Source organism: Ischnura elegans, chromosome 9 (genome assembly GCF_921293095.1).
Source record: "Ischnura elegans chromosome 9, ioIscEleg1.1, whole genome shotgun sequence".
NCBI lineage: Eukaryota > Metazoa > Arthropoda > Insecta > Odonata > Coenagrionidae > Ischnura > Ischnura elegans.
In genome coordinates, this window is record NC_060254.1 from 34,152,339 (window position 1) to 34,178,122 (window position 25,784).

Consider the following 25,784-nt stretch of genomic DNA (forward strand, 5'->3'; position numbering starts at 1 on the left):
TGCGTTGATAAAAGGAGCTTCGTTTTTTGGTCTAGCGGCAGAACGTGTTATTTCATGAGTTAAAAATTCACTGTTGCCTCGAATAATACAAAATCCTCTCCAATAAATAATGGTGGTAGTGCTGTTACTTTTAAATTAACTTTATCATTTTACTTTTATTATAGCATTTAGTATTAAAGGCCGCAGATACTTTGATCAAAAAAAGGAATTGAAAGAGATCTTAAACCGTCTTCAAAAGGTTTTTCCCAGATTTTTACATTAAAAAATCTCTTATTAATGCAAGTAACTTTGAACGTAGTCACGTTATGGTTGCAAATTTAGCACCAAAGATGGAGGTAACCATCAAAATATCATTTCGGCTAAGTTATTTAAGCAAACAAAAAAGTCATTATTGTAAATAAATTGCCTAAGTGAAATTCCCAACATGTGCGACCTACATTTATATATGTATCCTTCGCTTCTGAGGTAAAATACCTGCATAAAGGGTATGATTATGATGTAAGCTATAAATAATCAATTATTAAAAATATTCACAGCATTCACCTGTCTAAATACTCAGGGTATTTAATACTGCCCATAAATAATCGTATATTGTACATTAACAAAGGAAATGTCACTGAAAAAAGGCTTTAAAATGCTTAATAATTCCCAGATATGTCCCGCGGTAACAACATCGCTGAATATGTCACTCCCACTATGTGTGAAAGAAGTGTTATTTTAAACTCCAAAATTTCTCAGCATTTCTCCGTGAATCAATTTTAATTTTATCATAATCGATGTCAAATTTTCATTTTTTTCTGCATATCGTTACATTGCTCACTGATAAATAAAACTTACTTATCTTTACATAATCAAATCCCCTTTTTCATGACGCTTTCACCAAGAAAATAGATGACGTAGTTAAGATTGTGACTTAATGGCAAGCTTTAATCTATTGTTTCATGTTTTTCGGGCTAGTACTTGAAGACAAGAAGTTAAAATTTAGTTTAACCAGCAGAATTTCGCCGGACAAATAAATTAAAATGAACAACCGTTCCTTCATCATGAACTTAGGAGATAAAATCGTTATTTAAAAAAATCAATATTGATATAATGTTATAAAAATGAAAGACGTTCTTATCGCATTACGAAAGAATACATGCCGCTTTCGTAGTTTTTCCAAGATGGTTTCCATACTTAGACCCTTGAACGAGCAATATGTATAACGAGGGATCTGACGCCATATAAAATAGCTCTAATAATGACACTGGCTGTGAAAAGAGAAGAGAAAGTAAAATTTTCCAATAATTCAACTAAATCTACATACTACACCACATGCCGCCTCAATAATGGTGTGGCGTGAGGTATAATCTCATTTCGCTTACTAAAATAATGAACAAAACTGAAAAAAATGAATCTAGTAGGACTAAAAAATAAAAAACAAAAGAATTTCTACCAAAATTTATTAACATTAATTAATCATGTTTATATCGTAATACTGTGTTTTTTAGAATATTTTTTCTGCTGTGGAACGATATTTGGGCACATGTCGGCGCCATGTACAGCCTCTTAAATAGTTTTAAGTCCCTAGTTTTAGTTCAATTCTGATGTATCAGGGAAATGTGTATGTTTTAGAATTAGTCTTTTTATATTCCTAAATTTAGTGTGCAAAGATAGCGCTCACTATCAGCCTTTACTTCAATTTCTCCTTCACGTACACTGGAAGGTAAAGGTACACTAGTCCCTTACACTTTTGCAAAATCATACCTTTTTTGCGTGTCAATCATGTAAAATGAAAAGATTGGTTGATTCGCACCTAATCGTTTACGTAATTTCCTGGGCGAAAAGCCCAAACCATGAGAGAGTGTCGTGTTGTCAAGCCCTGCATCGCTCGGGGGATGAACAAATTCCTATACCTATCCGTTTTGCAAAGTATCTTTCTGTTACTATCCTATTATTCGCACCTGGAAACATAGTGCAGTTCCATGATGATGTTATTCGTGTTGCTCTTTCAGATTTTTTTCGTTCTTAATTGCTCAATCTAAGCCTGGATAATGGCTCCTATACTAACAATGCAAGATTTGTATAACGCTTTCTGTTCGATCGCAGCAAAGTTTGATGAATCGCTCCGCTATAATTTGAAGAATGGAGAAGAGTTTTCATCGTATCCCTGCCCAGTCAACGACCAAATTTCTATCAGAGGGATTCTCGCCACCACACGGGAGCAATGTGATCACTTCAAGGCCAGTCAGGTATGCATGGTCAAATCGGTAACCTCTGCAGAACATAGGGACGCATTCACGTTCCTAGCCTTAGGTAGATCCAGCAGTTTCCATCGCGACTACAAGTACTTCGTCGCCAGTACTAGCCAAAAATCCTAAGTATTTTCTTCCAACTTCTCTCATGCGTTGTTGATCAACTCGCAACCTAGAGTTGTCAAGAAAGTTCGACTCAACTCTCTCCTGTATAGGTTGAACTCGTCTAGTGCATTAGTATCTAAGTTATTGGAGGATGCCAACGAAATTTACGCCACTAGGGAAGGAGCTGAGAGAAAATGGCGTCAGCATTTTCCTGCTCTTCACGCTAGGCACCAAGTTACGTCCCATCCGACCGACGGAATTTGCACTTGAAGTGACCTCTAACATGGCACTCGATCAGTGATTGAGGAAACACAGGAAAATGTCCTTCGCTTGGATTTGAATATGATTTGATACAGATTCCGGACTTTGTCCCCACAGGGTAGGAAGCCAACACTATAGATGTCACACCAACCCGATCCCCATGTTATGAGAGATTCTCTGTTATTACCAGATGAGGGAATCCCATTCGGGTACCTCAATAAAAAATTAAATATTAATAACATGTTTTAAGGAATACATAAGTTAGTAGGCTACAGAACAAGTCATCTAAACTATTTGTGCGTTTTAACGCTGCCGTTATAATCTCTAATTGAACGCGGAAAAAACGGTATTCTGAATGTATGTGTTCTACAATCTATCTCTCTTATTTTATTCATAGGATCTGATCTACCGTAGTATGTTGGCGTTCGTAAGATATGGCTAACTTCGTCGGAGAATAAACTGCTCTTGAATTGTCTTAAAAGGTTTAGCCTACGGTTTGACAGAGATTCCCACCCGAGTTGAATCAGTTCGAATCACCTTTGGGTTGAATAAGTTAGTGAGTGAGAATAGCCAATCATATAAGAAGAAGCATCGAGATTGTGACGTTAGGCCAGCGTTAAATTTACAGTTACCGGACGAATAAGCCCATCCTTTCATGAATGTGCCAAATGAATAGCACAGGAAGCATATCAAAAGCCTAGTTCATTATCGGCGGAGGGTTTCCGGGGAGGGGGCAAGCTGCACCACATTCCAAAGACCGAACGTGCTGGGGGCAAAAGTCTAGCATCAGCCTATTGTCGGGATCCTCCTCAAAGCACGGGTTAACATGACCGAGAGCGTATCGAATCTCCAAGATCTGCCAGCCCCAGCCAGGTTTTGGCCGCCCCAGGCCATCACATCACCTCAAGAGGTGGCGTAATTCAAAGAATGCAAAAACCGCAGCGAAAAAAAAGACCTCCAGCGAATAGGAGGGATGGGGAGTGGGAGAGAGGGCTTGAGGTTCAGCAAACCTTCCTTCCAACAGGGACGCCAAAGCGCTCGACCACCGGGCGCCTCTGGATTGGGGGCTAATGACCGCTTCCCCGAACCTCCCCTAATCCACGACGACACAAATAACCACAACCAACACTGGAGAAAAGGTTTAAAGCACACAAAAAACATTTTCACTGAAGTAATCGGGCTCGTAGCCAGAAACCAACCAACTGATTGCATATGCTGAAGTTTCATTTATTACTTATACTTACATGTATTTGCCACCTTCGGTGGTGGCGGGGTAGTCCTCGCCAGCCAAACAAGATGTCACGCGTTCGAGTCCCGCCTGGGAAGGTTGATCCTATCCAGGGAAAGGTTGTTCGTGTACATTTAATTGTTAAATTTGTTGAAATGAGACTGAAAATGAGAATGTGTTGTTTTCAGGGGTTTAGGAATAAAATAAAATGAAAATTATTATCGGAGATTTTATGGGATTCACACCACGTGTGTCCATCTGTGTACACGACAGTTTCAACAGCATTACTGTTGGCTTCTTCAGGTCGATACTGCCGTAACTGTCGTTTACCAAGATGGACACACGCGGTGTAAGTCCCTATAAGCTCTCCGCTGAATCTTCGCCACACCCCGAAAGCCTACACAAGGAAGAAAAATATTTATCTACCTTCACCACCCCAAAAACATCACCTTTAAGGAATTTACTTCAGAGGGATCCAGCAAACAACTAAGTACTATATCTTGTATTAATTCAGGTTTTTCCTCATTAGTCATGATTATACAGGTACGGCCTTAAGAGTCTGCAAAAAATAAGGATTTCAAATGAAATTTCCAGAAAATAAAGCCAGCTATTTTTGTGGCCGACAATCGATGATATATACATAACTGAAGGAGTAAATTAATTTGCCCCGTTTCTCTGACCGATCTTCTTATATTCATCTTTTACCATCGCATCGGTAGACGTGATCATGGGGAAAAAATATGGGAAATGGAAAGCAACACAGAGAGATTAAATATGTCATTCTTTCCTCAAACTATTTAGGATAGAAACGGTGTTCGCACTAATAAAATTAATGCCGTCACCCGGTAGAACGACTCATTGCATTTTTTTTATTTTTTCCATTGTTCTAACCTTGCGTGCATTTTCTACATGAATTACCAAACGTTGGCAAGTTTGCGCTTTCATGAATGTGCACGTATTTTTTGTTATTATGCGTAATATTTTATAACCGTGTGGTGTGCATGCAGGGATCCTCTTGTGCGCCTGTGATTGGTCACCTCCAGCCAAACACCCTAGAGGTGGCTCACAGGGATTTGTGTAGATGTAGAAACCCTGACGTATGGATAAGAGAGTGGTGGACCAATTGATAGAGCGTTGCGCTTCAGATCGGAGAGTCCGGATTCAATTCCTGGGTGAAGGTTTTTGGTCACCACTCCAAGTGCTACGAGTACGACGCGGTCCAGGGAAAGGAAGGAAGGAGATAAATTGAAACTCCTAAGGGTTCTACTCAAGTTAACCCTCAATTACCCATACTGACTCTCGCTTTGTACTACTGATTCGACCATATAAAACGAATCATGGCGATAGAATATAAGGAAACACTAATTGAGCTAACGATTATTGAGGAATCATCGTCATAGTAATCATATAAGGAGGATAATTTTCGTTTTAAACCTACCGCAACATAAATTACGCAATACTCAAATGATCCACGCGCGTTATATTCAGGCCCGTGATGAGCCGTCGGGACGTATCCCGGTGCGCCCTCCAGACTGGAAATCTTTGACGCCCTCCTATTCCGAAGCTGAAAAATTTTACACTCACAATACCAACATTGATCAGTTAACTTGATTTTAATTTCTTGATGTCTCATTTAACAGCACAATTAACACAGTCTTAAGCAAAGAAAATAATAATTACAATTAATATAATTCAATCAGGTAATTTAATTCAATCTCAAGAGGGTAAGGATTTATTTTCCAAAATTTATTTATAGTATTCCACGCCCGCAGACCTTCCCGGTAGTCCTCCCCCTGCATAGCGGTGGCGCCCTCTAGCCATGGCCGTCCATCGCCCTAAGAAGTTGTCCAGCACGGGCCTCAGTGGCTTAACTAGGAATATGCTTTGGGGGAGGATGGGATGGCCTGAGGTGGCGACCCCCCCAGGCAGACCGGGAAAATATTTTGAAAAATGACATGCCCGAAATACATTTTACATCATTTTGTCACTTAAAATTTAACTTAAAGCAGATGCAGTTATTATAAGTTAAAACTAGACAATATCTTTAAATATTTCTTTGTTTCTCTGAGGCTTTGGGGGGGATCTATCCTCCTTACACCCCCCCCCCATAGTTACGCCACTGACGGATCTGGTTATATTATGACCAATGATAAAGATGGAAGACCATTTTTTGGGATAAAGGAGGTCAGCATTGCAAACCAACAAGCTGCCCATTCTCACCTAAGATCAATTATTCCATAGATAGGACTATGATTTGATAGTATTCGAAAGATCTCGTGACAAGAGGTGGGCGTTAGTTTCCTAGAAATCATTGTCTGACGGAGTAGGTAATTTTGATCAGGAAAGCGAGAATACGTGATCATTAAATTTCTCAATACACCTCACTAACATGTGCGACTCAATGACGATAAATATCAATGACGTCAAAAATTACGGCAAACTCTAGATAGCCTGCGCAGTGTAATCGAACTTTACGCAGAAGCATTACGCAGAGCAATGGAATTCGACTCAGGAATCGTCTCATGGCCGTGACACGTCATCCTGCACACATACTCTCACGGCAAAAAAAGCCATTCACGAAGGCTTTATAGCGACTGAAAAACAAAAAAGCACATAATAAACACATTATTTCTTTTAAAAATCTTTTGAATACATGATTTGTTTTAAAATATGAACCTTCCGCCGTAAAAATGACTTTATAGACTATAGAAATATCAATATGTGTAGTAAATTAAGTTAAATTATGACATGGTGTGAAGGAGGTCAGATTTGTACAGCATTATCTTCGGGGATAACAAGCACACGGAACGTACTTACAAAAACGTGATGAATTTTAAAACAAGAACATTAGTATGTGAAAGAACCCATCAATTGTATTCCGAGTGAAGCTTGAAATGGAATTATTTAGATCCCAACTAAATAGTTGAGTGATGACATAAAGGTATCGCAATGACGATCAGCTACGTATATTTTGCTAAAATATTAACGATATCCCTATCCCCAGGGCTGCAGCCACAAAAATATTTCGGGGTATTCTTAGATGAGGCACACCTAAGACTGCATCTAAAAAAAATTTCGAAGGTATCTGAACCCCTTGACCAGGGGCGGTCTGTGAGTGATTGAGGGTCCTCGGCAGGGGCTCATGATGGGGCCCTACTTACCGGGAGATTTGGGGATCCTTCCCCATGAAAATTTTAGGAAATTTCTCGGAAATAGATTTTTACGAGGCTTAAAAACTAGATACGTTAAAGTTAACAAAAATGTCAATTTCCTGATAAAAATACTATGAAAAATGAGTATTTCACAGGTATAAAAATGTAATAACATATTATGGTTCTGTTTTCTATTTATTTTTTATTATTTTGTCTTTTTAATTTTGGTTTATGTTGTTTTTATTTTTATTTTGAAATAGTTCCTTGAAACTGCGCTTAGATATAATTGACCTTAGAAACAACCTTTTCAAAAAAGCATAGGGTTTTCTTTTATCTTCAGACACATTATTTTATTTTTTGCATATTCTTTTTAGACTGAGTATGCATACAGCGTAAAGCAACTAATGAAAACTTAGAATTTTATGATTACAAAAAAAACTTTGGTCGAAGTCATTTGAGTTTTTTTTTGTTCACACCATTCATATAAGCTTCACGATAGACGCGAGCGTTGTGGGGGCCCTCGGCGATTGCCGACCAGTCGACCTGGCCAGACTGCCCCTGCCCTTGATCCGCAAGGGTCACCATGTACGTGGCTATGCGTACGAGATTAAGAAAATATTACCATATGGTAGGCGCAGCTTGGCTTCGGGTTGTGATCCGCGTAAATGTCACGTTACCTGAAGGTGCCTACAGCAACGCCTGCGAAACTGTCGTACGAAGATGAATCGACACGGAGGACAACTCGGAAGCCAAGCTGCGCCTACTGAACCACTCCGTGGAAGCCTTCATCAGCATTACCATTTGGCTTCAAAAACAAATTTCCACATCAATTAGTCAATTTGCCTCACTTCTCATGTTTTACAAGAGGGCTGCCAACCTGCTAGTGCCTACACCACAGGAATAGAGATGATCACCCCATTTCCGAGACGATCATATTTCTATCACGTCTCATGTCCAGACGATACAGTCTGGGGCACCCCCCGACTGAATACCCTCCTGGGCCAGCCAGACTCTAATTCGTCCCGTGACCAATCCAAACTATGACAAACCGGTCTGCTCCCGGGTGTGGGTTCGCCGACTACCGGCTATCTAAGGCTGCAAAAGCTCCCAGGTGTGCGTGGGTCGATTGGGACAGAGTGTGAACACAAATATCTCCCTGGTCTCTCCTCGCCCCTACTTTCAATCTCAAAAAAATCTCATTATATCTTCATGCGCAGTCGACTGGCAAATGCCAGCGCAACAGGTTATACTGGGTAATCCAGGGTGTTGACATAGGGGGGCTGCGATCCCCTGCACAGGGATACGACTACTCGGTCGGAGACCTATAGGTACCATCCTGAATCACAGGGTATAGTTTTATAAGAAAAAAAATGTTATAATATTTTTGGAATCCTTCAAAAAATTTAGGTGCACAGAGTAACGAAAGTAAGATCAAATTACTTCACTAAGGGAAATGGGGTTGGTATGGTGGCTAGAGTGCAGGCTTCCCATCCCCATGGTCCGGGTTCAAATACGACGGGAGCAGAGATTTTTCAGATACTTCACGATTCCAACTTCAACTTCACTGATTTGTAGAGGGCACTTTAATAGGGTGGTTTCCTATTACTTTTTTATTGCCTAAATCGATGGATTATTACTCCTGGAGTGCCCATTTCAAGCTTTCCGAGATTTTCGAATGACGATAACTATTTTTCGCGATTAAACGAAAAGTGAAAAATTTCAAGCGCACGAAAACGCGACGGCTAAGTAGGATGATGGGAAAGGTCCGTGTGACGTATTTCTGGTTCCAGCTGCGGCGTGTGAGATGACCTTGGGGCGAGGCCTGAGCGCTGATACGACGCAGGCTGATAGCAGGTAGCGCTTGGCTTAAATAAGGATTATTATTCCCCTATCAAACGAAGGAAACTTTCCGAACTTAGGTATTTTTAATGTGTGATAATTAAGAGATGTTTCCCTGAGCCCTGTGCCTCGTGCATGCATTAGTAATCTCAGACAATGTAAAGCTCCTATCTACTCGTATAGAAACTAGGTCCCTGTGACGTTACGTGGAGTGGAATCGCATGGGCGCCAATCTGGCCTTTTTCAAATGAGGTTAAAATTGACCGTTGCCATTCGTCTGAACTGGGATTTCCAAAACCAAATAATTTGCAAATTATGAATACACTAATGATGGGTAACGAATAGCAATCAATGCCTTTAGTTTTCTTTGATGAAGGAAACTACCCTATTGATAAGACAATCATTTCTTGATTGCTCATCAGGAAGCTGCTTTTAGATTAAAGTTTTTGGGTTTCAATTCATTGAAATTCTTTTTTTTGGGAAGATAACGAATCGCAATCAATGCCTTTCGTTTTCTTTGATGAATGAAACTACCCTATTGCAGCACTCCGTCCGACGGATGGGACGTTCAGCTCTGTCCCCCTGGCGCCTTTCGTAATACGTAGGCTTATTCCGAAGCCGGGTTTCTCTCCACCCTTCCCTCCTTATCCTTCCCTAAAGGTGCAAATGGCCTTAGCTGTCGGTCGCCTCCTCCAAATAACATACCATACTTTACTAAGTAAGAAGAATAAAAGCTCAGAGAAGAATAAATTGAGACTCATGTATTTGGATAATTATTTGAAACAAAAATCAATGCTGGACAATAAGAACCTATGGATTTAAAACCTTTGATGAGTGAATTCGATAATACTGATGACCATGAGCTTGAAATGTTCGAGTCAAACCATTCGGCCAACGCTGGAGAAAATTTATTGACACAGAAGTCGAAGAAGGCATGAAGCGAGGAAAGGAAAAGCAAATAGAATATGTAAAGAATGAAGAAAATTTGTCAGTGACATGTCGGTAAATGGCTGAGAGGTGTGCTCAGCGACTTAACGAGAACCCAACCTCTGGCAGTTGAACCTGAATAATGCCCACGATGATACAGTGAAAACACGGAAAAGTCACAACGGAAATCGACTTCTTTAACCAAACTTGAGCCCATAACTAACGGTTAAGTAGACACTTCCGACGAGGGATAAAATTCCGCCGAGCTTTTGGATACAATAAATCAAGGGAAAGAAATTAGATCACTCCAGCTATAAACATGACCAAAAAAAGTCGGGGAAACAAAGAACCTTGGAAATTTTTTTAGGTCTATTCCAAAACTTTCACGGCAAATTCTTTTCTCGAGGACCATCAAATAAATATTTCAGGGATTGTGAGAAGGGCTGGGGTGCCGCAAATGAATAAAATAAGAAATGACTAACACAAAGACATGAATGGATGCTGTAGCATTTAAATAAAAAAATAGAAAGACAGGAATCAACCAGAATACAGCAGAGGTAGTTAATCACGATAGAATCTAAATTTGAAGTAAATTTCGTAAGGTATGAGATGTTTTAAAGTAAAATTGCACTAAATACAAGTGCAATTGCAAATCATCGCAATAATAAAGAGTGCAAATACCTTGTGAAACGAGTAATCAAACGGTCCTTTTCACTTGATAACATACGTCAATAACTTTCATAGGACCTATTTAAATGCAATCGTATAGTTTCTAGTAGGAATGTGCACTAAATAGTAAATAAAATAACGTCCGTCATACCAATTAAAACTTATTGATTATTACCTGCATTAGCAATATTCGGATAAAATAAGCAAGGCATCAATTAAATGAATTGAGTGAAAATTGAATAAATTCCTAGGAGTTGATGGTATGAGGCGTTACTTACTCGGCCTGAGGATGACGCAGTGCGTCGAAACCGTGGTCGTGATCAAATAAATACTAATGTGGAAAAACAAAGTTCAATTTTCATTCATTAGAATAAATTCCTATCAATTAATCAATTTAAAAAATTAATGAAATTATTTAACAGTTTTAAGTAATGAAATCAGGATTTCATACTAAGCATATTTGGGAATTTTTACCCTTACAATGCGCCAAAGAGCGTTTTTTACTTATAAAAACCGGCCTCGGTGGCGGCGGGGTAACGTTCTCGCCTGCCAAACAGGAGGTCGCGGGTTCGAGTCCCGCCTGGGTAGGTTTCCCCGGTCCAGGGCATGGTCGTTTGTGTACGTTTACTTGTTACCTTTGTTGAACACCCCGGTGTAAAATGGCCAATAAGAGCTGTATCCGGTGGTTTGAGAATAAAATAAAAAAATTTAAAAAATAAAAAAATGGCAGTTAACTTCGTAAGCATCGGGTGCCACAGTTATTTATAAAGCGGTTATAATTGTCAAAATACATTTAAGTTTCATCGTGACTGACGAGAGGTTCACAGAAGAAAAAGACACGATAGAAAGCAAAGTGAACCCAAAAGATGAATATGCAGATACTCGCACGACTACAGGAAAGAGTTGATCGAGGGAATAGATGGGGACCGAGATGGCGAAAAGATGAGATGACTAATGACTGCGTCATTGGCGAAGGATAGACCGTGAGAAAAGAAGAGGCGGCCGAAGGCGAAAGGCTGATTTCACTGATTCAAAAAGACTGGGATTTTCACGAGAAGAGTAAAATGGTAATAAATGTCATTTATGAGCCCGGAAAATACTATCTTTAACCATGGTTTTACAATCTGTGAATTGGTTTGCTGCAGTCTACAATTTCTCCCTACATCTCATCAACCAGCCACTCAGGCTCACTCCACCAGATTTTTATCAATATTTCAGGACTCCATGCAACAAGAAATTTGTACTTAGTCACGCGCTTCGGTAAAAAGTTATACACACCCAGGACGAGATTTGCCATGAAAATATATTTGGCTAAGCAAGGAAATTTTTTTTTTGATGAAATCCGCATGAATATAATATTTCTGGAATTGATCATATACATCCTTATAACCGATCCTACATTAATCCATATTCCCCATATCCATGGGGAAGAATATATTATAATATGTTCTCAACTTAATACGGCTTCTCAACTTAAAGGCCCCGCGAGAAACAAATTTGTACCCAGTTACGCGCACGGGTCCAAATTAATGATCCTGGATAAGCCAAATGATATTTTCATATCGGATTTCATCCTTAAAGTGTATTAATCTCAAGGTATGATAACAATTTCACGGAGTTACTTTGGAAAAAAAAGACATCAAAAGTAGAGATATACGAAAGGAAATAGCATTGTGAGCTCACAGCGTAAACGAAATAAAATGTTCAGCAGCGTTTCTGAGATCCCCTGTATGTCAAGTTGCGACAGCATGGGCTTCAGAAATAAAAAGTTTCGCGAACCCTGGTTCATTTTTACTCTCCATTGAAAAGCATTTTAGTCTATAAAAAACAGAAATAAAAAAAATCACTGAAGAGTTTTGTGAATAAATTTCTAACGGTAAGATGCACTCACTAGAAAAATCCAAACAAATTCTGCGAAAGTAAATGGTTGATCATGAGAACGAGAAATCTAAGAATTTATCCTCTGGCATTGCTCCACATTTAATTAGTAAATGGAAAAATTTTCAAAAATTAGAATTTAAAACTGATATTAGAAGCTACTCATAGTTGACAAAAAAAAACGCCTTTCTAATGCCATGGAGATGTCAATGACTGAACTAAATTTACAAGGAAAATATCCCAATCGGTGTATTAGTTTTTCTACGGATCAATCACGCTAGGGAAACTGGAAGTTATATCCACAATTTGTAAAATCGTCCACAAATATTCTAGAATCGAGATTGTTCAAAATAGTCGCCTTGGTAAACAGAACCTTTCAGTCGCAGACCAGGTAGTACATGTTCTAGATGCCCGTATGATTTCCAACGAAGTTTCAGCAGTACAGAGAGGTGATAACAAATTTGGGATTCATCTTATTTCACTTCGAATAATTTTCTAATACCTATGGCCTTTGAAAAAAGTTAGCTATTATTACATATTATTTAATTTAGCTTAAAATTTACTGCCAGAAAAATAATTAAAATTTTACATTAAATGAAAATTATAGCATAAATTTGAGGCATATGAAATTGGAATTGATTTAAATTCTAAGAAATTTTCGACTATGCTTGAAATTATTTACAGTGAAAACGAACACATTTAAAGTTATATTGAAACATTCTAGTTAATAAGTCTGCAAATATATCCTAGAAATGCATTAATTGGATTATAATACAAATAAATAATACCCTTAACACATATAATGCCCATAAATTAGCGCTGAAAGAAAAATTATCGAAATTAACGGGAATTTCCCGTAACATTTTTCTTCCAGAGTGCTTCATGATTTCCCGAATTCTATAGAAATTCTGAAACTCTTATTTTTCAGTTTTCTTCGACAATTTCTTTGACATGATTTTAGAGGCGTTGTCTGGATTTAATATCGAGGCATTACGGTCCTTAGTCCAGAGAGAAAGTACTTCGTGTAAAATGATCGGTCCGTCGGCTTGGTAGCTATTCTGCAGTCGCGTTCGTTAATCATTATTTAATTTTTTTATAGGATTGAGAATTTTTATTTGCCCTTATTAATTTAACGCATACAAGTAGTATAAACTAATAAAAAATAACCTTTATCTTATGCTTTCAAAACATATGCACCTTAAAGTTTATTAGTATTATCTCTCTCCCGACGTTTACTTCTCACTTACTTGACATTGTAGTGCTATTGAACTCATTTTTAGATCCAATTATTGACTTGGCGATATTCATATCGTAACTTTAATTCAAATATTATGTGTTGTAGTATAGTATTTGTAGGAGGCGACCTATGAGAGTGAGCTAACGTTTTTTGCGCCATAAGTAAGGCGGGAAGGGAGAAGAGTGACCCTGCGTCGGCATTAGTCTGTTAGTAAAAAAAGGCGCCAAGTGGACAACTGTTCAACGGCCCATCCGACGGACGGAGGGAATTGAATTGTCCTCCACAAAGTTCTCAAACAGTGATCGGACAGTCTCTGAAAATTCTATTCCATCGCCGGGATTTGTACCCGGATCTATTATATCCAGCGCTCTGGCTTCTACACCAAGGCGATCTCCTTAAATAATCACTTTTTCAAATGGAAGTAAATATTTTAAGAGTTTGTGAGTAACAAACCTGTTTAAAATATTCAAAATCGGGAACAAAACGCTTTCTGAGAGCTTACATAGATAATTGTATTTACATGATACGTGCTAGCCACCACAAGGATGTTTGGAAGGGGGTGAGTTTTCAACAACACGATGTATGCTTTACTCTTCGTATTTATGGAAAAAATAATTTAAAAAATTGAACGCTTATACCGCCGTTATGAGATTCCGCCAACAAGAATTTATCGCCGTAAGAATTTATCGCGACATGCACCACATAGACAACAAATACAATACTATGCAAAAATAAAACACCAACACAAATTGAAATTCATGAAATTTCCACAGTCACAAGACCAAATGATTAATCTGAAAGTTAAATGCGAAAGGTGTTGAATCTAATTTTGGAAAAGGTTTAATGTATTTAAATTTTGGAAACCCTCCACTAGATCACGCCTCGGTTGATAGAAACCCACACAAAGTTGGAAATGCAAATGAGCATAACGATACCAGGTTAGGAGAGCATCTCATCGCTTCTACGTTCGAAGTACTCATCTCACTTGGAAAATTTTTGAGTCCCAAGTGCAGGCAGCCAAGGGACCTAAACGAGACCGACACAGTAAAGACCCCTTGAAATTGAAAACATTTTTTTCCTACCTGCTCTACTCGTTGAGGAAAGGAAGACCCAAAACCTGAGCGAGAAACCAAAAGGGCTTCATCCATCTCTGGTGCCCGTACACAACCATTTCCGCCACTTCATACCCAATGACCCCATACCCAAAGGAAAACGCTCAAAGCAACCAAGGCGAGCACATCATTTTAGAAAATTCGACATTTGCTTCCCTGAACTATCCTTCTCAGACATAAGTGCCGAATCAATAGTCTTTACCGGTGGATAACTAACCTTGAGTAAAGGAAAATCATAAAATTACATGCATGGATTAATTTTAGGATATTTTTGGTATAAACGTTACATTTTTATGTCCATTATATGGAATAATTCCGATGAATATAGCGAAAACCGATTCGTACATTCAAGGGCGTACGCAGGATCATGACTAAGGGGGTGGGGGTCAAGTTGTGACATGGAAAAGGTGAATGAAATCAACATTTTATGATAATTATAACAGCGCTTTATTAGTTAATGAGATTATTTCCTTGAAAAATAGTGTTATTTTATTTACATATCTTATACTAATACATATTATTTTTCGTGGGTTTAAAGAAAATTTGTTGAATAGTTTCGTTTCAATTCAGCACTGATTTTGCTTAAAGACTTTTGAGATTTTTGCTTCTGGGGGGGCAGCTGCCCCCCCACAAGCCCCTCGCTGGGTACTCCCATGTGTACATTAAAGTTTTTCCTCAGTGCGACATTAACTGAGCACGGCTTAGCGACGGGTTCAACCATAGAGTTATTAAATCACCATTGAACTATAAACTCTAAGGGTTCAACTAATTTTGTCAGGCGTTATGATCAGCATGGTTGCTATTTTAACATTTGTCCGTGATAATTTTGTAGCTTACAATTTATATTGACTTTTACATTCTGTTCCATTAACATTTAAAATGTTAGACGACACTATATATCGTACCACTATTTCGCTCTTTGGCACTGAATTCACATCGATAGATGTAATATAAAACATTCCTCGTAAGATGAATGGTTAGTTCACTGTTTGACCGAATTCAAGAAACGAACCCATCAGTATTAAGATTTAAGAGAGAAGCAGGGATCTATAATGCCCCCCACAAATACTTTCACGCTATATGATATATGTATGCATCACTGTCTGCAAAGTTTCCGAGCATAAAATGTTTAACGTATTTGTCTTCCCTTCGGGAAAGATTACCTTTCCAAGCGAGAAACCACAGTAAGCCTGCTAATGCTTCCAGCGCGTGGATCCTGAGCTGGTCGAAGTTAGCCAGACTTACTCGCTATACTCTTCATAAAAAATTTCAAATATTTTACGGAATAAGTAGCGGAAACAAAAACAAACCTCTTTTACACCAAATGGAGGCAGTTGATACACAGCTTTCATGAGCGACACGAACGAATTTCAACATTTAAAGTGTACCTACAACCTCATTCACTTCGGCATTCCTGAATTCGTTAACCTCACTAGAAATTAGGATAAATTACAGCAATAAATGAGAGATAAAGAAGAAAATCATGCATACGAAACAGAAATAGAGTAATTGCGAAAATCAACGGGACGGAAAAAAATAAATGATGAGTAACATGATGGCAGAAGAAAAGGACGCAATTACGATAACCAGGGAAGTAGACATGTGCCTCGCAAAATCCGTGACGTGACAACATCATGAAAACAATAACGTGAGGAAAAATGGAAGGACCACCATGGAAGACATGATGGATGAAGACAATGACGACGGAAAAAGAAAAAATGACGACAAGTAGGGATGCTTTACAGCAAGGGAGTAGAGAGGAAAACCGAGCCAAGCCGTTTGGTCTAAAGATAAATGACTCGATCCAATTTCAATTCAAACGAATTTTATTTCCCAATCACAGATAGACCGAATTACTTTATCAGGGAATTAAATTCACAGCTACATCAAGACTACTATCCCATTTATACAGTTGCTTCAGGCTTAATCTAGTGGAATTTTACCAAAATACTCGTACTTATTTAATTGTCAGTAACTTTTAATTTATTAACAAATACTCTACTTTAGGTTATGCACCTCTTCATATTGAGTGCCGGTGGATATCGTATTTATAAAATAAAGGTTATTCGGCGATACGATAAGCAACGCAGTTTAATAGTGACAGAAAAAATAATCTAGACTCTTTTACATCTCCGAGATGACCTGCAGTGTGTTTGGAATGGATAGCAAGAAAAGGATATCTCATGACGGACTTAACCAACTTTTAAGTAAGGTGCACACTAAATTTGAACGTGGATGTGGGAGTTTTCATAGGCATAATTTACACCTTATTTAAAATGCGAAAATTCGTGAATAGAATTACAGCATGGTGTGATAATAAAAATAGTTGAACATGTTTATTTTTCTACAAAACATTTTACATTTGCACGACGTGTTTCGCCGTCCAGCGTCAACGCAACCCGCGACCTTCGCCTTGGCAGGCGAGGACTTTACCCCACCGCCACCGAGGCCGGCGCAATATATTTTTTTAAATCTCATTACATCTATTCCTTCGATTTCATCCTTCGAGATCGGAGTGCGGAATTGGAATAAGCCCAGCTCACGAGGGAAACCGGCAAATCTTCACGCGAACCAAAATCGCCCGGCGACTGCAGACGAAGATGCCACCAATAGTTCATCAAAGAGTGGGGAAGCCAACGGGAGAGGAAGAAACAGAAACGAAACGAGCTACAAAATGAAGCGGATTAAAAACGGGCGGAATACCTTTCGCCAAATCGCGGTCTTTTTCCCGCTTACCGCTCCATTACGTCATGCAAAAGACGGTCGCGGAGACGCTACGATGCCGCCGCCACCGCATAAGACAGCGCCATGCGGAAAACTTCGAACTGACCAATCGGAGTCTCCCCTCGCGGGGCAAGAAGTGGAGGAATTTATAAGAGGTGGCGCACTTGCGAGGGGTTCGGCAGTTGGGTCGTCGGCAGCGAAGTTGGAGGGACGAAGAGGAGGAGGTGGGCGGAGAATGGAAAAGACACACGGGAGGGGGCGAGGGGAGGGGGATTGGCGCGCGATGGAGGAGGGGATTGGTGCCGAAGAAACAGGGTCCCCCAATAGGGAGGAGGTGGAGGATATTCAGTTCGGTGTTTGGTTGCAAGTGTGATGTGTGGATGGACCTCGGAAGACGCGGGCCAGCGTGTACGTCCACGCCGAGAGAGACATGCTGGACTGCAGGCTGCTGAGGGATTTTTTGGCGGGCAGCGGTCCAAGAGACAGCACTGAAGGACACTCCCTCCTGAAAGGGGCGACGGTGGTCTGGCAATGCTAGGTGGGTCTAGATTAAAGTTTTCGGTGATGGTTGCGGCGGTGAAAACTCGGTCTGCACAAGTGCTACCAACGCCCACGTTTATACTCTTCCTTCTTTCAAATCTTAACCACCACTGTCCACAAGAGTTTCAGCCACGTGGAAAGAGGAGGCTGAGCAAGTTTATAGAGACACCGAAAACGTACGTGGACAGTACGCTCGTCAATTGTTTCGGGTGGTCAGGGACGACTTTCTAATTTTACCGAAATTCCGCGTTTACTCCACCGTTATCTTCAGTGTTGCTAACCCTCCAATATGGTACAGTGACGTCTACCTCTGTTCATCTCTGGAGGCTGATAGATTCTCCGTTGATCCGTGGTGTCTGTACCCTTATGTTTTTCATTTTCTCGTCCAAATGTGTGGCGATATATTTCATGAAATTTAGATCACTTTCTTTCAGGACCAAACCATGAATTTTTCCACGCAAAAAAAATTGTATAAAGATTCGCTCTCCAATCACTGCGTAGTTTCTACTGGCTCCAGCTTTTCTTCAGCTGTGACCTAAGCTTCTCATTGCAAGAGTTTCCCCATCTTTACGGGTCTTGGGGCGATAAATAGTGCAATGTCCCCTTGGAAAAGTGATTTCCTCAACGATTGAGAAGTGAATTAATACAGAGGTATCTGTCAGACCGTAGACACGCCGCGGAGTAACTACTTCAATAGATAGTGCCGGATCGTCGGTCTAGGATAGACGTCACGTGACACGTCTGGAGCGCAACTCACGATGCATGCATGGCGAATATCGCGCGAACAGGGATTTCAAAGAGGTAGCACGTGGTTTGATTTTGTGCATTGGATAAGTGAATGTCGCATAGGTAGCCATGTCTAGCTAAGTGCGCTCACCCCACCGCGGAATTCTGCGTCTGTCCCCGCCGCGGTGGGCATTATATGTAATTTCGCAATCCATGAATGAAAAGCTGGGGGCCACGTACACGCTACCTCAGCTCCTTTACCCATTCCTGCATTCACTGATCTCCGGTTTCATTCATACTGCGTAGTACCAGTGTTCGTGAAATGGTGCAAGTTATGTTACGAGGTTGCAATTGTTATTTTATAATTACTCCTTGGAGGAATTAGTTATCTAATGAAATAGGGTCAACATTCGTTGTAGTTCCTAAATTCATTACCGGTATCGCGGTAATGCATCGCCGAGCACATCAGGTCTTCAACCAGAAAAACCTATTCCATTTCATTTTTAGTAATAAAAACTGAAATCAAAATATTTTGAACAGCTTGGATCCGAGATATTTCTATAATTTCACGTTAAAGTTTTACTCTACTATATAATTTAATCATTTTGAAACATTTAATCGTATAGAAGGATCCGATTCTTTTCCGGCGAATGGTGGCTGTGAATGTTTCTCGGGTTGCCCATCTGTTTAGGCGTGGTCGACGTTTCGATGAAAACTTTTCCAACGACCAGGCCTGAGGACGATGGAAAAGTATTTCATCGAAACGCTGACAAAAAAAGGAGTGCCTAACCCGGTGGGAAGCCCGAGAGACTTTCACAGCCATTTCATCGACGCCACTTAAAATTTAATGGCGTTCTTTTGTATTAGGGTTGATTTAGAATATTTATAGAAGTACTTGTCGCATTTTTTGTTCAGTTATTCCATTATTTGAATAAAATAACTTCGAGCCGCGTATACTGTGCGACGAACGTAACTGCCAGTCTCCATCCTCTCTGGATCTCACATTCAGCAGTCTTTAATCTCAAGGCAAGCTTCAGAAACCCAAGCACCTTGACGAGAGATTAAGGAACTATCGAATCCTTTCATTTTTTTCAAGGAAAAGTGACTAATCTCTCGCGTCGTGTCTGCCTCCCGGATCTAAAATTCCCGAAACGGTGGGCGAAAATTTGAATCTGACACTGGAAAAAAACTGCGCTGAATATTGCATTGAAATCACGCGGTAGGATCTCTCAGCATTTTCCATGAAGGACTGCTTCGTCTCTCACATCGCATGATTTATTGCTATGAACTACCGATTAGCTATAAAATCTCATTAAGCTTACCAATCCTTGGAATTACATATACAGTTTCCGGTGTAATTCGGTGCAAACCTTTAATATTAAAAAGTACTAGTCTATTTCTACACTTATTTATTTATTTATTTTATTTATTTATTTCCATTACCCCAAAAACAGCACATTAACGGCCTTTACAATGAGGAATTAACAATGAAGGGCATTACCACACGCCCATCCAAATGACCCAAGTTTGGCACATACTGCCATTTTCAACTATTCAATAAATAGGCTTTCAATAAATAGAATTTCGGATAGTATTAGTTTAGTGGTATTATCGCTTCCTGATTATCAAGAAAACTAGGCATGAATTAACAATAAAGAATTAGGTAATTAGAAAATAACTGTCACCTTCATTTGCAATCACTACCGAGAACACTCCTGAGGAATTATCAATGTCATCAGGCGCGTGTCATGAGCTGCAGAAATCAAGTGCTTACCGACTCTCTTGCAAAGTTGGTTGAGGCATGATGCGAATAAGTATGAACTCATCTCTTCATTTCCCTCCAGTTGACGATCTCGCGTAGATGAATTTCCTGATTGTCGCGAGAAAAAAGAGGGAGAACAAGTAAGGAATTCTAATAACGATAATAAATCTATAGCTTCAGTTCCATTATGAGCCTTTGTCAAATCGATGACTTTATTAATAAATCCCGGGCAAGTTCACTAATTACCGGAGAAGCATTTAAAAAATGGCTATATTCACTGAGGAGATGCCGAATGTAAATTGTTCTTTGAATCGAATGAATAAGGTTACATTGATTTATATTTTACCGAAGACTTTTATTTAATTCCACATAAATTGCATAATTGCTAAGTATCCATAGCAATATAGCCCTTTGATGTGACCGAAAAAACTTTTCACATCTCAGTTAGTCGATGAGCACCACATATTCTATCCTCCTCAAAATTGGGACAATTTCAACCAGAATGATAATCACCGGGGCGATTGCTCGTGGGAAATCCAAAACGGGCGTTTTCCGTCGCAGACTGTGCCTACGCATACAATTTTCCCCTTGGCCGCACGCCATGTGCTCGAATCGGAAACAGCCAGAGGATAAGAGGATAAAATACCGTTTTCTCTTGACCGTTTCGGAGCCTCTATCGCCTAAATTGGACCAAAATGTCAATTCACGCGGCGCCGAAGCTTTTTCCTCTAACGTGCTCACGACCGCGTCCATCGTTTTTGAGTTGAGAAGAGTAATACCTTCACCTCAATGCAACCGAAAAGAAGTTGAGCCTCCACCGCACATAGCGAGCGGAGATTCCACGCCTCGCCGGCCATTGCCCTTCTATGGTGCGACCAACACCGTGCTTCGTGCTAAGGCGTCAATTGGGAGTCACACCGGGAACTCAATTACACACTGGCCGACTTCATTCTCGTCTCATGATTTCTCGATCCGCGACTGAAAGCGTATCTGGCTACGTCTGAGAATCGGGAAGGCTATTTTCGACTCCGAAGCACTGTCTTTCGATAAGACGCCTCAATAGGCGATAGATAGACGTTAAAGATTGAGGTATATAAACAGTTATCTTAAGTTTAAATTGACTGGCACAGAGAAACCCAAGCTGTAATTCACCAATACAACCGTAATGTAACCAATCAATCCAACGCTGCAAGATCCACTTCCATTGAAGGTCTTCTAATGAAGAAGTAAGAATTTCTAATTATTTCAAACTGACGCGGTCAGAAATAATTGAAAAAACAACTTTGGGTGCACCAAGAATTAATCTACTTTTATAATGATCATCACAGGGTCGAACTCAGTAAAAACGTTTTATACCATAAGTAGTATTTTCAGGAATGTACTCCACTGAACTAAAAATTATAGTCATTCGATAGTAATGAATAATATCTTTACCGACGAACATGAGTATCCATGTGGTATTGTTCGACAGTGGCGCCGACTCCATGGGGCCTGAGGGGGCCCGAGCCCTCTCAAAGTTTCGTTTGGGGGGGCGGAGCCCCCTCAATAATTCAAGATAATAATAAGTTATATTATGCTTGGTGAAATCACAAAAATATATTTGTATTTTTTATTTCCCATGTTTGACGATAGTTACCTTTTAAAACACATTCAACAATGTGCTAAAACAAATAATTATAAGACAGTAAGCAGGTTAACTGAAAACAAGTGGTGTGAATTATGATAGTCTTACGGTGCTGCGACACACTTTGAATATAAACTCTTCCCGGGGCAAGACCCCCGATATGGGCCCCCCCAATATTTTTTATAAGTCGGCGCCCCTGTTGTTCGATCTCTTACAACTCACATGGGCAGGCTTGATCGCTACCAACATGGCTACCGCGGTCGACGTACCTGTATCTATGTACCCAATCATCTACTACAAATAACAAAGGACGACAACGAACATCCATTCCCTGGTTTGGGGGTAACCTACCCAAGCAAGACTCGAACCCACGACCTTCAGTTTGGCTGGCGAGGACTGTACTCCGCTGCCACCGAGTCCGGCAAATTGATGTCTTAATACCCGCGGCACACCGTTATAACATGGTCCATACGCACATGTCGATTTTATGATGCTGGGATGACTACCGAACATTTATCGGCGTTAATGAGTCGAATAACAGAAATTAAAACCGACGTAAACTTTAGGATAACTGTTGGCATCCCAACAATGACTAGTATGTCAATTGTGGTCTGCGGAGAAAAAAAAGCAGATCACTGTATTGGTCTACTTTCCGCGAATAAAATACCTACTTCAGCTGCTGTCAAGTTCTCGCGTGAAACTATTGTGTTCGGAAACTACGCTTACCTAGCAACGTCTAACCTAGACCTTCATCCAGAGACCTTCACCGCTAGGTGGGACTCGAATTCGCGACGGCCATGTAAGTCTTGATCACTGGGACCGGCTTATGGCGTTGACGGTGGAGATTCCGTAGTGAGGAGATATAAGAACACTCTCTTTAATGACCGATATAAGAGATTGGACCCAAAAGTACGGTGAGCGGAGGGCCGGCAATGGGTCTACCTCCATAAGGAGTACTCTCCTGCAAAAACTAAGCCCTTAATAATCTCGAATCTCAGCTTTAAATTAGCTCTTACTCCGCCAGCTAACCGTCATTATTGACCAAAAGTAACTGCTAAAATCAGTGGCTCTCCTAAATATTGACATTATAACCAGTACAGTTCACGCTAAACGCAAAGCGGGCCGAATGCATTTGCTTACACTGCCCCAACGGCCACACTGAGCCGGACGCCCTCACCGCCAATATTTGCGAATGGATTTTGGGGTGGATCAAATTGATCTCTGCCGCGGTAATCGTGCATCTTCGTGAGTAAAAAAAAGCAGAGGTGACTTTCGCACTTCCGGATTCCGGCGAGGACGACCCTGATCGAGCGAGACGTAAAGGAATCTATCCGCGGGAGAACATGGCGCCGGGCGTGAGAGAGGATCGCGGCTTCGGGCGCGGGAAAGATAGGGGTCGACGACCTGCTCACTGATGCTGAAGGCCCCGACCGATTCTCGGCGGGCGTGGTTGGACTTAGGGCCGTGCCAAAAATAATATCACTCCCTTTTACCCACGCACCTGAATGATAATTTGGATACTCAAATGATTTCCATAGTACTAACATGAACATATAGTGTAACATATAGTAAAACAATAGATGCTATGACCACAAAAATTATCACAATGAACACCTAGGCGAATAACGTAGCAACCAAGTACACAGGTTCCCCCGGACATTTCGGTAGGACTACACTACATCAGGGACATGTGCTGACGTTTTTGGTGGTACCTCATCCGACTACTCTCGTAACAATTAGAGTACTCAATGCTAATTCGGTGAATCGCGTATTTATTTAGGTGCTCAAGTAATTAGCCTTTATTAAAGTGTGTTATAGAAATTATCCTGGCATTCAATGAAGGCTTATTTTTGGCCTAACCCATGCTCCACCAGCCAAGACGGATCAAAATTATCTGAAGCAGGACATTTGAGGTTTAATTGGGTTCTGGTTGGTATGATGTCTAGTGCTTTGGCTTCACATCTCGGGAACCCGGTTTCCATTTCTGAAGGTAGAGGAGGTTCGACAGATATCGCCTGATCCTTGGGAGAGTACTTTTTGTAGAACTCCGGTCTTCGTATGGAATGCAAAGCCTTTTGTCCCCCTTGGCGCCTTTTACTTTGGGGCATAAAAGATTTCTCTACACCTTTTCTTCTCTACCCTTTCGTAATAATGAAATACAGCTAACGTTGTCAGTCGCTTCATTCAAATAACCAACGAACGTAAATAAGAATAGTAGGGCACATTTATAAAAACATTGGCTTCCTTTTCATTCGCTGAGAGCAATTACAACAAAATATTTATAAATTTTCGACGTAATTTTTAAATTTATTCTTCATTAATATTCACAATAGTTTAAGAAGAAATTACATAGACATACTTTGCGAAATAAAAAAATGCGTTTAAACGCAGTGTGCAACTCCGAGTAAAAACCATTACATTTATATACGCTGGACCAGGAATGCAAAAAATGATGTATCCCCACCCACATCAGACTGTTGCAATCTTTGCGGATGCCAACTGGACGCAGTGGATCCAAAACTCGTATATTAACCATCAGCTAAATTCCATTAAAATTATATATTTATTAAAAAAAGACAAAATAATAACGCCTTCTGCGGCTATTATTTGTCTCCTTATTTCAGCATTTGGTGCATCGAGGAGGCGCAGCCAAGGCTTTAAAATACTTATCATTATTATACAAGGCTTTAAAAATACTTGTCACATATTATCTTGTTTTCAATTTTGAGATGCCAAAAACTTAACGAATGTCAGAAACCAAATTAGATTTCCATATAAAGTGTAAAAATCGATGCTTTTCTCCTTTTCAGCTGTACCTCTAGCATTAATCCGACAATGATACCGAAAATAGTGCTGCGATATGCTTCCATTTGCTTAACGATTATTGGGGTATAGCGCACCGTATGTCAGTTTTATGTCAAAACGAAATTTTGTATTTGTCTTAACTTATTTCCTCCGCTAAAGCAAGCCTTGACGCAAGGGCCTGTGATTTCCGAATAAAAATTTCAAAAAGAACGTGAATACCACTATGTTTTTGACCATCTGTCAACGAAGAACATACATAAAAATAGAAAATGACATTTTAGGAATATTCATGAACATGACCATTTCTTTCATTTCTGAAGGAACCACCTCAGACCGGAAGGTAGAAAGCCCAACAATTTAGTTTCGCTGAAAAAGGCAACCGAACGAACATTAATAGTAAAAGCCGGAAATGTCCAAACGAAAACCGAACGTCTGAGCACCCTTGTCGTGGGAGACATCAACGGGGGAACCAATCCCTGAGAGTACCTCACGACGGCAGCATAGACCATCACTTCATGGTAGAAGGGTTTTTCTCGAAGAGAAAGAAAGGACGAAGTTCGGTCCAACAACAAATATAATCCCTTCTGAAAAGGACTGCCCCACTCCACCAGTCTGGTGAAAGAAAGGGGCATATTTCAGTCACCACCGATTGGCTTTCACTTTGGGCATAGGAAGGTTTTGGGGAAGAGTGACAGAGGAGCGTGAAGTGAGAGTTGGCCGTATATACCAGCGTACAAGTACCTGGATTTTACGCGCAAAATAAAATTAGAGAGAAATACTGCCGAACATATAGGTACAGCTATTCGTTTTTCAACCCGAACAATATAAGAGTGTAATAAATTCAACGTCGACCTCAATTTAATCTCTCGATTATCGCACCTGAATATTATTTTCAGGCTTAACTGCAGTGTCCTAACAACTCCCGCTACAATCCTAATTAGACGACCTCCAAAGAAGCTTG

At 40.1% G+C, this 25,784-nt stretch overlaps 1 long non-coding RNA gene across 1 annotated transcript in view; it reads left to right on the top strand.

Moving 5' to 3' along the window:
• The first annotated feature begins 17,639 nt into the window (after positions 1 to 17,639).
• LOC124165485 overlaps positions 17,640 to 25,784 on the top strand; it is a 28,894-nt gene continuing 20,749 nt past the window's right edge. The window contains exon 1 of the long non-coding RNA XR_006866242.1: positions 17,640 to 17,904. This is a non-coding gene — a long non-coding RNA (uncharacterized LOC124165485). The remainder of the gene's footprint in view (positions 17,905 to 25,784) is intronic.